The sequence below is a fragment of the Babylonia areolata genome, chromosome 26 (assembly GCF_041734735.1).
Source record: "Babylonia areolata isolate BAREFJ2019XMU chromosome 26, ASM4173473v1, whole genome shotgun sequence".
NCBI lineage: Eukaryota > Metazoa > Mollusca > Gastropoda > Neogastropoda > Buccinidae > Babylonia > Babylonia areolata.
In genome coordinates, this window is record NC_134901.1 from 35,162,972 (window position 1) to 35,172,971 (window position 10,000).

The window sequence follows — 10,000 nt, forward strand, 5'->3', positions numbered from 1 at the left end:
TTCTTCCCACGGATACATGGGGGGGAAAGAGAAGGCAGCAGCAGAGAGGTTTCTGACCTCCTCCCACACAAGAGGGAAGCGGGAATCAGGGGATCAGGGGAGATAACCGAACTCCCCGGCTGTTGAGGAATCCTACGGTGGATAAGACAGGCCAGGACGTGGGACGAGAACTGAAGGGTCTGGGCTTTTCCTTTGGCACTGACTACAACGCGCTGAAAAGCAGACTGCATCCTGAAGTCTTTCCTGCTGGGAGGGGGGGGGGAGGCGAGGGGAGGCGGGAGGGGGGAGGGAGGTGGAGGACGGGAGGTGGGGGTGGGGGTTGAGGGGTGAGATTAGCGTGGAATGGTGTCTGGACTCTGGGGAGTACAGGGGAACACAGAAGGATTGCTGCAACAGTCTTCTTCTTCTGGACCAGCCAGCGAAATCGGCAGAAGGGTCTTTTGACTGTCTGAGCCTTTCGCGGAAGATCCATCCGATCCATCTGTGCAGCGCAAACGGTCAGAGTCTGCCTGACCTGACACTGACAGTGTAGAACATCTGTCGGACTTTTTTTTTCTTTGGCAGTGGGCTGTACACGTGAAATTTGGTATCTTCTTCTTCTTCTTCTGCTGCTGCGTTCGTGGGCTGCAACTCCCACGTTCACTTGTATGTAAACGAGTGGGTTTTACGTGTATAACCGTTTTTTACCCCGCCATATAGGCAGCCGTACTCCGTTTTCGGGGTGTGTGCATGCTGAGTATGTTCTTGTTTCCATAACCCACCGAATGGTGACATGGATTACAGGATCTTTAACGTGCGTATTTGATCTGCTTGCGTATACACACGAAGGGACTTCAGGCACAAGCAGGTACATATGTTGACCTGGGACGCTTTAACCACTCGGCTATTGCGCCCGTCGAAATTTGATATGTTTCTGGGTTGCCTCTTTTTGGTACAGATTGCGAGAGAATAGTTTTTCTGTGACAGATTTCGTGAGAGGTTTGAGAGGAAGTATAGGTTTTTAAGAAACTGTGTGGGAGAGGGGTGAGAGTGTGGATGGATAAGTATAGAGCGGTTTGGAACTCTTCACACAAAAAGGTGTGGCACCAATGTTGAATAACTCAACCTTGGAAGGTTCCTGCAACCTAGGACAATGGAGGATTCACTTGGAAAGGGCAACCTTTAGACTCATCCCTTGGGGAAAGGGATAAAGAAGTATGAATAACCATTTATGACAGTCGTGTCCGACTAGGAACGTCAGAACAGTAAAGGAGGTAGCCGCAAAGAAGCAGGGTTGAAAGAAAACCATTTCTTTTATTCTCACCATGAGGTTTAGACTGATGGGTTATTCAAGACTTTTCCTACAAGTGGGAATAATGCAAAATGACTTTCTCAGCTCAGTCTGTCAGTTCGGGTTCGCTAGCGTCCACCAGCTTTTGAACTCTTCCAACTCATAGGGGAGGACAGGTCAGTGACAGGTCTGTGTGGAGTGGTGAGTGGACTCTTCCAACTCACAGGAGAGACAGGTCAGAGACAGGTCTGTGTGGAGTGGTGAGTGGACTCTTCCAACTGACAGGGGAGGACAGGTCAGTGTGGAGTGGTGAGTGGACTCTTCCAACTCACAGGGGAGGACAGGTCAGTGACAGGTCTGTGTGGAGTGGTGAGTGGACTCTTCCAACTCACAGGAGAGACAGGTCAGAGACAGGTCTGTGTGGAGTGGTCGAGTGGACTCTTCCAACTCGTAGGGGAGGACAAGTCAGAGACAGGTCTGTGTGGAGTGGTGAGTGGACTCTTCCAACTGACAGGGGAGGACAGGTCAGAGACAGGTCTGTGTGGAGTGGTGAGTGGACTCTTCCAACTCACAGGAGAGACAGGTCAGAGACAGGTCTGTGTGGAGTGGTCGAGTGGACTCTTCCAACTCGTAGGGGAGGACAAGTCAGAGACAGGTCTGTGTGGAGTGGTGAGTGGACTCTTCCAACTGACAGGGGAGGACAGGTCAGTGACAGGTCTGTGTGGAGTGGTGAGTGGACTCTTCCAACTCATAGGGGAGGACAGGTCAGTGACAGGTCTGTGTGGAGTGGTGAGTGGACTCTTCCAACTCACAGGAGAGACAGGTCAGAGACAGGTCTGTGTGGAGTGGTGAGTGGACTCTTCCAACTGACAGGAGAGACAGGTCAGTGACAGGTCTGTGTGGAGTGGTGAGTGGACTCTTCCAACTGACAGGGGAGGACAGGTCAGTGACAGGTCTGTGTGGAGTGGTGAGTGGACTCTTCCAACTGACAGGGGAGGACAGGTCAGTGTGGAGTGGTGAGTGGACTCTTCCAACTCACAGGAGAGACAGGTCAGAGACAGGTCTGTGTGGAGTGGTGAGTGGACTCTTCCAACTCACAGGAGAGACAGGTCAGAGACAGGTTGTGTGGAGTGGTGAGTGGACTCTTCCAACTGACAGGGGAGGACAGGTCAGTGTGGAGTGGTGAGTGGACTCTTCCAACTCACAGGAGAGACAGGTCAGTGACAGGTCTGTGTGGAGTGGTGAGTGGACTCTTCCAACTCACAGGAGAGACAGGTCAGAGACAGGTCTGTGTGGAGTGGTCGAGTGGACTCTTCCAACTCGTAGGGGAGGACAAGTCAGAGACAGGTCTGTGTGGAGTGGTGAGTGGACTCTTCCAACTGACAGGGGAAGACAGGTCAGTGACAGGTCTGTGTGGAGTGGTGAGTGGACTCTTCCAACTCACAGGAGAGACAGGTCAGAGACAGGTCTGTGTGGAGTGGTCGAGTGGACTCTTCCAACTCGTAGGGGAGGACAAGTCAGAGACAGGTCTGTGTGGAGTGGTGAGTGGACTCTTCCAACTGACAGGGGAGGACAGGTCAGTGACAGGTCTGTGTGGAGTGGTGAGTGGACTCTTCCAACTCATAGGGGAGGACAGGTCAGTGACAGGTCTGTGTGGAGTGGTGAGTGGACTCTTCCAACTCACAGGAGAGACAGGTCAGAGACAGGTCTGTGTGGAGTGGTGAGTGGACTCTTCCAACTGACAGGAGAGACAGGTCAGTGACAGGTCTGTGTGGAGTGGTGAGTGGACTCTTCCAACTGACAGGGGAGGACAGGTCAGTGACAGGTCTGTGTGGAGTGGTGAGTGGACTCTTCCAACTGACAGGGGAGGACAGGTCAGTGTGGAGTGGTGAGTGGACTCTTCCAACTCACAGGAGAGACAGGTCAGAGACAGGTCTGTGTGGAGTGGTGAGTGGACTCTTCCAACTGACAGGGGAGGACAGGTCAGTGACAGGTCTGTGTGGAGTGGTGAGTGGACTCTTCCAACTGACAGGGGAGGACAGGTCAGTGACAGGTCTGTGTGGAGTGGTGAGTGGACTCTTCCAACTGACAGGGGAGGACAGGTCAGTGACAGGTCTGTGTGGAGTGGTGAGTGGACTCTTCCAACTGACAGGGGAGGACAGGTCAGTGACAGGTCTGTGTGGAGTGGTGAGTGGACTCTTCCAACTCACAGGAGAGACGGGTCAGTGACAGGTCTGTGTGGAGTGGTGAGTGGACTCTTCCAACTGACAGGAGAGACAGGTCAGAGACAGGTCTGTGTGGAGTGGTCGAGTGGACTCTTCCAACTCGTAGGGGAGGACAAGTCAGAGACAGGTCTGTGTGGAGTGGTGAGTGGACTCTTCCAACTGACAGGGGAGGACAGGTCAGTGACAGGTCTGTGTGGAGTGGTGAGTGGACTCTTCCAACTGACAGGGGAGGACAGGTCAGTGACAGGTCTGTGTGGAGTGGTGAGTGGACTCTTCCAACTCACAGGGGAGGACAGGTCAGTGACAGGTCTGTGTGGAGTGGTGAGTGGACTCTTCCAGTTTTAATACGGATCAACACGCTGCTAGCCCTTAGCAAGTCGCTGCAGTGTTCCTTCGTGAAAGGGGGACGGGTTATCACCGAGTGGCTGTTGGCCTCGCCCAATTAAAGAGGTCAGTGTGGACCTTTCTTTGGACTCTTTCTGATAATGGGGTGGGGGTGGGGGGGGGGGAGGAGGAGGAAAGTGTGTTTATATACAATGGTTTGTGAAATCTTCCCCCTGGAGGAGGTATATGCCCGCTGATATGAAGTTTTGATTTCATTAAAGTAATGGGAAGTAAGGGCCAATGTCCAGGGTTAAACCCTATGAGCTGGGTGTAAGATCACAGAGGTGTTTTTTCTTTTCTTTTTAATTCTTATTTAGAAAAACAGAATCTTTTTCTTTTAAGGCGAAATTTCATCATACTATTATCACCCAAGGAACGTCTCACAATCAATCGGAAGTCAGTTGGAAACAAAATCATGGACATTTATTTTATTATTATTATTATTATTATTATTAATTAATTAATTAATGTATTATTATTATTATTTGTCTATTTGGTTTTTTTTTTAAATAGCTATTTCTGTCTCACTCCATTTTCTGCCGAAGGTCAAGCAAGGACCGGTACTTCACATGCACCAACTCGCCGGAAGTTCCGATTTGTTGACAATGTGTTGGTTTTTCGCGGATTGATCAGAAAGAAAAAAACGGAACGAACGAAAAAAACCCTGGTAAATGTCCTTGATTTTGTTTCTGATTGACCTCTGATTGATGGTAGAAAGTTTCTTGTTTGACAAAATGATGAAACTTCGCGTTAAAAAAACATTGTGGGTTTTACGCCCAGCTCATATGATTAAATCCTGTCCATCTGCTCCCGGGCCCAAAAACTAAGCAAGTTATAACTTGCTTTGCACGTTAGTGATCAATACGTGTGACAATTTCTCTCAAAGCTTCAATACCCTCTGCATGAAAAAAAAGTGACGTCAGAATCCATACCTCCACGGAGGTCTATCGGCACTGTACCACGGTAGCGTACTTGGCCGTCGGCTGATTAACTCACTCAGTACGGCCAGTCCTCTCTTCTCCTCTACACAGACCCTCCGGATGTCCAGTGGGTGTCTGAATGACCCAACCTTTAGCTTCCGTCGTCAGAAGTGTGGTATTCTTTGTCAACATTCACCTCTTCAGTATAAGAGCTTTCCGCTTGCAATATTTTGATGATGGCAACTGGGGTGAAACGCTGCTAACGTCGTCTCTTTCGCCGTTCGTATGGAGAGAGTTAATCAACACTGATACCTCAAAGTTGGTAAGTCTTCACGTATCGAAACTAGAACTGTAATCTAGCTTGGCTTACTAGTGTCCGATCCGTTGTACATCTTTTAGGAAGAAGGGGACCCAAACTTGACACTGGTCTGCGTCCATCACCGTGACTGGAACCAGCTGGTGTCTGACAGGAACAGTTGGAGAGTTACAATCGGGAGGGGGGGGGGGGGGGGGGGGGGGGGGCTGTGATCAACTTTGTACAGTCAGTTTCAACATATATATATATATATAAAGAGAAAAAAGAAAAACAAACACATCAATCTGTCAAATATTCCAAATTTTCGGAACGATCACGCTCCTTCCTCAAGGGATAAGTTGTTTACATGTTACCAGGGCCACTCTTCCGTCGTCACCGTCACCGATCCCTCAGATTCCGAATCCTTTGGGGCGCCTTCGAAGCTTTGTCAACCACCTTTCTCCAGTCCTCGCGTCTCTCGGCCGCTCTCAGGGTGTCTCTCAGCTCCATGCCTGTCCACTCTCGAATGTTGTCCTCCCATCTCTTCCTTTGTCTGCCTCTTCTTCTTCCTCCCCTCACTGTGCCTTGTAAGATTGTTTTAGCAAGACCAGAGGAGCGTGTGACATGACCAAACCACTTCAGTTTTCGTTGTCTGGCGAGTGTTTGAAGGTCAGTATAGGGCCCGATTTCATTGCGGATGTGTCTCTTGACTTCTTCATTCGTAGCTATTATGTAGCTATTATGACGTAAGCAGGCCATGACGTACATGTTGTGATGCAATTTCACTATGCCAGGTTTCGCTCAGAGCCTAAAGGATTGCAATTGTCTATTTTCTTCTTCTGTCAAAAAATAAGTTCCTTAAAACCTAACTTACTGAATAACTCAATCAACAGTAGAGAAATAAAGCGATGAATAATAACAATAAGAAGAAAAATGAAATAAAAATCAATGATAAATAAATAAAGAAAATAAATAGATATTTAAAATAAAGAAAGAAAGAAAGAAAATAAAGGTGTGTGTGTGTGTGTGTGGGGGGGGATAATCAAAAGAAGATTAAGAATGATAATGATGTGAATATATAATAATAATAATAATAATAATGGTATTTGTATAGCGTTGAATCTTGTGCAGAGACAAATCAAAGCGCTTTCGCACCAGTCATTCACACGCATGCATAACTCTAAAACTGGAGAAACTAAAGACAAGGAAGAGGCAGGGAAGGGAGGCTATTTTGGGAAGAGGTGGGTTTTAAGGCTAGACTTGAAAGAGCTGAATGTGGAGACTTGACGAAGCGAAAGAGGAAGTTCATTCCAATCGCAAGGTCCAGAGACAGAGAATATATATATATATATATTTTTTTTTTTTTTTTCATTTTTTTTTTTTTCATCAGGCTTTGGTCCCAGGGTGGGCGTTTGAATGTATGTATGATAGCCGTGTCCGACTATTATCATCAAAACAGCAGTGGATATAGGAGACAACTGCTATCCAGACTATGTATGATAGTCAGTCATGCCCCACTATGACCATCAGAACAGCAGAGGAGACAACTGCTGTCCCAGCTATCTGGGCTAGAGTTTGATCACAGTGGAGAGTGTCTTGCCGAAGTTACATCCCCACTTTTCTCGGCCGAGAGGTTTTTATGACAGTCAGCGTAGGCCAGCTGCCCCCCCCTCTCCCCACCCCCTCCGCTCCCCGCACACACACACACACACACACACACACACACACACACACACACACACACACACACACACACACGTTATAAAACAAGCAAACAAAGACATACGTACACGCTCACGCTCACACACTCAAACACACACAAACACACACGCACTTACTGTTCATTTGCTAGCACGATCACACATACATTCAATTTTTCATTCATCGTGGCATGGCAGCTAGTGGACTGAGTACAAGCAAGGATTTGCAAAAGACTGAAGAAGAAGAAGAAGAAGAAGAAGAAGAAAGGAAGCAGAAATACAGCCTCCTACAGACAGTCAGACCATATATGCCTTTCCTGCTTCGGAGGCTGAAGATCAAAGGCTGGCCTATACAGTCATCAGAAATCATGTCGCAATGGACACACTTCACCCCACTGATCTCCGTATCCGAAGAAACTGCCGCCATCATCATTATTAGGCAAGAAGGGTGGATCAGTGCAGTGTGGCCTTTGAACTCGTCCTGCTAGGGGTGTGTGTGTGTGTGTGTGTTGGGGGGGGGGGGGGAGTGGGGGGTTCTGGCTTAGTCTGGAGCAATCTTTGGAGCGTGGAAGCTAATGGGAGTGGTGGCCTAGTGTAGAGCAGCTGCGGGGTTAATGCATAATTTAGTGTCACATGCGTGTTTCGGCTGAAGGGGTGCTCTCTGTCTATCTGTCTGTCTGTCTGTCTATCTGTCTTGGTCTGTTTCTTCGAGAGCGCACGCGCGTGTGCGTGTATGTGTATATGTACACGCAACGGCATAGTCTTCCTGTCTGTCTTTCGCCTCCCCCCCCCCCCTCTCTCTCTCTGTGTCAGTCTCTCTTTCAACAAAGCAGATTTGTTGTAGCATATATGGATAAGTCCACACATTCTGACAACTTGAAACTGAAACTAAGCCCCACTCCCCCCACGTCCCCCGCCCCCCTCTCCCTCTCTGTGTGTGTGTGTGTGTGTGTGTGTGTGTGTGTGTGTGTGTGTGTGTGTGTGTGTGTGTGTGTGCGCGTTATGCTTACCTTGCTTCTGACGTTATGTAATATTGTGTAGTGTAGATCCTGTTCAGGGTGGGGGACTGGATGTAAAAGCAAAAGCACAATCACACCAGTGCTTATTTATTATCCTCGAAAATAATTTTGTCTTGTCTTGTCTTGTCTTGTCTTGTCTCGTGTTTTAATGCTGAAGATGTAGTGTAGCAAATATGGATCAGTCAGTACTGTTTAACACCTCCTTAAAACAATCTATCTATCTATCTATCTATCTATCTATCTATCTATCTATCTATCTCTGCAGCTCTGTGTGTGTCTCTCTGCCCGTTATTTTCTCATCAATCAAGTTGTTCACCGCTGTTATTCTTTTTTTTTTTCTACACGTTATCCAGCATCTTGTTCAACAAAGCTCGTTCGATTCTGCTGGCTGCATAATGAGTGTTTGTCCAGCAAAGTGATTTTAGGCAGTCAACAGTGAACTTTGTTCTGTTTGTTGCTGAAGTAAAGCAGGTGAAACTAGTTGACAGCACTTTGCATCCAACCATTATTTTTTTTTTTATGCTGCCCCATCATCTGCGCTGTTTTAGTGGCATTTCTCCCACGCCGTTCATTCCGAATCCCTCCCCCTTTACACAGCCACACCCGGGTTCGTCTGTCTCAGTCCAGCACCGGCAGTCCACAGGGAACAGTCGATGTTAGGTCACCCTCTGCAGGACAGTCACGGCAGATGTTTGAATGTATGAAACTTTACTGAACACATTTCTCTCACTGTCTGTCCGTGTCTCTTTCCAAAGTGGTGAATGATTGAACAGCTGTGTCGGACTTGTGGTGCACAACACGCAAACAGATAATCAGGTTGTCGAGAGAGATGAAACGAAAGAGAAAAACCTAAGACTTCTTCTTCTCTTCTTCTTCAGGTACTGTGAAGTCATTAGGGCGCCACACAGAACTGTTTATACGGCGTGTTTTGCGCAAATAAAATCTGCCGGAGCACGTCCCTGTCCAGATCGGATTTTCTTGTTGGGTTTATTCCGAACGTAGTAGAACTGGGTTACATTATTGCCAGTATCAAAGAAGAATCTCTGACCCTGACTAACATACCTCAGGCACATTCACTCAAATCAACGTGCGTTCTGAATGCAAACAGCTTCAGCTGTCATCGTACTGTGCAACAGGCTGTCTTCCATGTAATTGTTCGATCTGATATTGTGCGAATCTGACAAAATGACACTCCCCTTTCGTTTCCAAACCCAGCCATAAAGTCTTATGTTTTCTATCATAAAATTTGTGTAAAAAAAAAGAAAAAAAAAAAAAAAAAAAAAAAAAGGAAGCAAACTGTATAGGTGCATTCAGATGCGAACTCAATCTGTCAAATCAGCCAATGAGAACACTAAGATCTTAGCCAGATTCCTGAATCTTCGACGTGTGTTCCTCAAGCTCGCTTTTTTTTTTTTTTTTACTTCCGGCGAAACATGGTTTTCGAAGAATCGACGAGTCGCTAAACTAAGTTCTGGAAGGCAAAGTTCGCTCCGTTCAGAGCGAAGCAGGTTTGCTGGGGTCCATTGAGACTTGTGGAAGTTTGCAAAACCTGTTCATGGAAAGAGAAATTGTGCCTAATTAGGAAGGGATTTGCCAATTGGACCTCGGGGGGTTTGAGAGCAGGGGAGTCTGGAGACTGCCTGTCAGTCTGTCAAGTGAAAAAGGCTGTGGAAGAATTGTACATCGATTGCGTGATCCTCTGTCATCTTCAGGGTTACGGTCAAGGCTTCTCTGATGAGTTTCCGGCCTTCTTTGTCTGTCTGTCTGTCTGTCTGTCCCCCTCCCTCCACCCCAGCCCCCTTCATTTTTTTTTTCAGCCTCCAACGCGTAGAATCTTAAAGGAATCTTTCTCGATCACTATTGTCATAAAGGCTCAGAACTATCTTCGTTGTGGCTTCTATATGAATTTGACATAAATGTGTCCATTCTCTGTCGTCAGAACATACTCCCGTTCTCTCTTTCTTTTTGTAAGATTCAGTAATTATTTCATTTTATTTTTGTCAACTCATGTGCAGACCTGCTCGTGCCTGAACCCCCTTCGTGTGTGTGTGCAGAAGATCAAATACGCACGTTAAAAGATCCTGTAAGCCATGTCCGCGTTCAGTGAGTTATGGAAACAAGAACACACCCACCATGCACACACCCCAGAAAACAGAGCATGGCTGCCTACATCAGTACATGGCAGGG